Here is a 3,800-nt window from a genome sequence, read left to right as displayed (position 1 = left end):
CCTTAAGTCATTTGTGATTCACAGCCAGTTATTGATTGACACTGATTCCTTTCAGAATGTGTTCACAATAAGCTTCAGGAATGAATGTTATCTGATGGCATTACTTGAAAAGTTTGTGAACATATGCTGGACTTATTAAGAATTTCCAGAAGTAATGAAGAAGTTGATTTATTCCTAAAACTACTAACTCAAGTTCAGGCATAAGAAGAATTAAATTCATTAAGCTGAGTCAACTGGTGAGGATTTTTATAATTTTTATGACTTTTTGTTTTAAACATTGCTGGTATTTCACATTTGTACCACAATTTAGGAAACATTTTTCCCTTAAACTAGTGTAATTTACATAAAATTTTGAAGTATACATTTGTGACCTAAAATGAAACCATTAGTTTTTCTCCCTACATGATCCCTCTTGAATTTGAAATCTCTCAGTGAGTATTCATATTTTATGGCAATATAGTTATGTTTGTAAGTTCAGTAAGAATCTATTCTCCTTTAATACGACATTGTTGGAAACATTGGATATACTACCAAGGCTTTGACTGGATTTTCATATTTGATAATGATGTGCATTGAATAAGATATGAGCAGACAAATTTAAGGATTAAGGTTGACTTTGAGGAACCAATGCCTGTGAAGCCTCCCTTAGAAAAACTAGCCTGTACCTTTCTTATAAGGTTCCCCACCAGACCATGTCATGCAGACTCAGGAACCTCAGGAAATTTGGGGGAAGTTGGGAAGAGAGGAATTTACCCAAATCGATGGGTATTGCAAGCAAAATCTGGTAGCAAGTTTGCCTTAGCTTCCAAGCCTCGAGAAGCTTTGAAAAAGTCCCATCTTAGATTTCTTATGAAAATTTCCAGTAATGCAAACTCAAGAGACCTATGGGGTTCAACACTAATTTGATGCACTTATGTAAATAGTCAAGCCAAGTTTAACGAGACTAAACTTATTTTACAAACACATTAGTCTGACTTCTATTCTCCTTGATGGAAAACGTGGAGATTTTAGAAAGACAAGTAATTTTAATGAGAAACTATAATATACCCTTGTGGGTCTCTTCTTGAATATTTGCCAGTCCTTGACACATCTTGAAATCTCCTCAATCCTCCTATGTCTAGCTAAAGCTTTCCAAATCAACATTTACAATTATTCTCCCTTCTGACTTGAAATCATTGAGAACTAAAGCTGCCCTTTTCCTGAAAACCTGCACACAGAAGCTGAATGATACAATGTAAATTTCAAGAAAATCACAACAGATAATGAATGGGCAACCTTCATGCTCCTGCTCTGTGAGCCACTCAGTACACCAAATACCTGATGGCATCATCACAGACATTTGCACTGCAAATTAGGAAATTTATCGGATTGCTACATCTGTCCTCATTCCTCCATATAAAGATGGTTTGAGCCAAACATCTATAAATCTTCTTGACTGGATGCCCTCTGGAATTGAAAACTTGTTTTTAACATTAATCTTTGTTTTTCTTTTACTTTCTTGGAATCTCTCCTTCATTAAATGCCTGACAGCAGGCACCAACCAGCAAATACTTGCTACTTCCAAGTCTCAACAGATGATTCAGCCAATCTGTATGAACAAAGGTAACTGAAGAAGAAATGGACTTACATTGTTCAAAGGAAAGAAGAATGCTTCTTCTTTTCTTGAGCATGAAGGGAGACTGACAGGTTCTTTGCTTAACCAACTTTAGTCAAGCTCCTGAACCTTTCTAAGGACCATAAGCATTTTTTGTAAAATTCTTATCAAGAATCTAACTAAGTCAGTTTAGCAAGAGTTCCTCATCATCCATTTCGGATCACCTTTGATATCTAATTGAGTTTCTCATCCTTCTCCATTTAATAGCTGATGACTAAACTGACTGGCCTATCTTCAGCAAAAATCCTGTTAGATTGGCTTAGCCAGAAACCCCCTTACCTTGATGTTTCCTGTTGGTAATTTTCCAAACAGTGACACCTACTAGCCTCCTTGACTATTAGTTTCTACTTGTTCATGCTGTATTTGGGATTGAACAAGAGTCTATATTGAGGTCTCTTTCCCTTATTACAGTATTCCTGGATTAATCTGTTTTTACTGCTTTAGCTAATGTCCTGCTATGTGTTGTCTGGCCTTAGAATCAACCACCCCAGCAAGCACAATATATCCCTTCTTTGTCTTTTGATTCAGAGGCATAAGAAGCCCAATGTGGCTGGGTGGCATTCTTAACTTCCACTTTAGGGAAATCACTGTTTTGTCCCCTGGTGAAAGCTTTTCTTCCTCTGCAACTAAACCTTCTAGATCGGTACAGCATAATATTGCAGGAACAGGAAGCACAATGTTGCTAGTGGACACTAAGGGATATAGTGAGAGATACCCCTTCCCTTTCCACTCCTTCATTCCTGAACACATGAATTCTGGCTATCAGAGAAACAGTACTGTATATAGGAAACTGTACTCTCTATATATCGGAAATATATAGAGAGACTCCTAGAGAACCTTGCCACAGCACAACAACATATTGCCACCTAGCTGTCACTGTAACTGAGTCTTAAACAGGGCCTTCTACTGCTCTATCAAGCAAGTTGCTTCATGATGGTGTTAACATGGTAATATAGTAAATTCCATGAGTATGGGCCCATTGTCATACTTCACCTGCTGTGATATGAGATCCTTAATCCAAAGCAATGCTGTGTAGAATACCACGACAGTGGATAAGGCATTCTTTAATCAACAGATTGTAGGTTTGGCAGTAGCCTTTCATGCAAACAAGAGAAATCTATGTCACAGTTATGTATCTATTCCGTATAGTCAAAAGGATGCCACTTTCATGATAGAAAGTGTCCAATGTAACCAACCGGCCATGAGGTAGCTAGATCACCACTGTGTGGAATGGCATTGCCTTCAGCTGCTGGCAGATTGGACACCTAGCCTTGGTGAGTGATAGTAATATTGCTAAGACCACGCACAACTTCTATCCATGCATCCATGGACACTTTCTGATGAGTCCATTGTAAAACAATAGGGAGGGGGCCAGCCTGGTGGTGCAGTGGTTAGGTTTGCATGTTCCAATTCTGTGGCCCAGGGTTTGTAGGTTCAGATCCTGAGTGTGGACATACGCACCGCTTGGCAAGCCATGTTGTGTCAGGCGTCCCACATAAAATAGAGGAAGATGGGCATGGATGTTAGCCTAGGGCCAGTCTTCCTCAGCAAAAAGAGGAGGATTGGAGGCAGATGTTAGCTCAGGGCTAATCTTCCTCAAAGGAAAAAAAATGATAGGGATGGCAGGGAAAAGAGAATGACTGGTACCAACTGATTTGTGATCTATCCACTTGATGACTGAAATCCTCCTCTGCTGAGGTCACATTTTAGTGAGCATTGACATGGGAAACGATATCTTCAAGTACTTTTTCCCATTGAGAGGACTATCCCCATAAATCTTTCCCAAAGTTCATCATCATCAATTTTTCAGTTATGTCTCTTTCAAGTCCCTGACCATCAAGACAAACCATTGGCCACAGGCAATGAATCAGTGTATAATCACACTTCTGCCACTTTTCTTCCAAGCAAAGTGAACAACCAGGGGCACCGCCAGAAGTTTTGTGCACTAGAAGCCTTTCCCTTTACCACTGTCCTTCAGAGATGGGCTGTAGTGCTGCAGCTCTTTACATATGGTGACTGCATATCATACAGAACAATTACTTTTCTTCCTTTGTCAACTGATCTAACATAGCTCTCTATGAAGCCATAGGTGCAGGTTGGGAGAGAGAAAACAATGTAGCAAAAGTGAGGACATTTGGCATGTCAG

This window comes from Equus quagga, chromosome 2, assembly GCF_021613505.1.
Source record: "Equus quagga isolate Etosha38 chromosome 2, UCLA_HA_Equagga_1.0, whole genome shotgun sequence".
Taxonomy (NCBI): domain Eukaryota; kingdom Metazoa; phylum Chordata; class Mammalia; order Perissodactyla; family Equidae; genus Equus; species Equus quagga.
The sequence above is the reverse complement of the archived record's forward strand: the minus strand, read 5'-3'. Positions refer to the sequence as shown.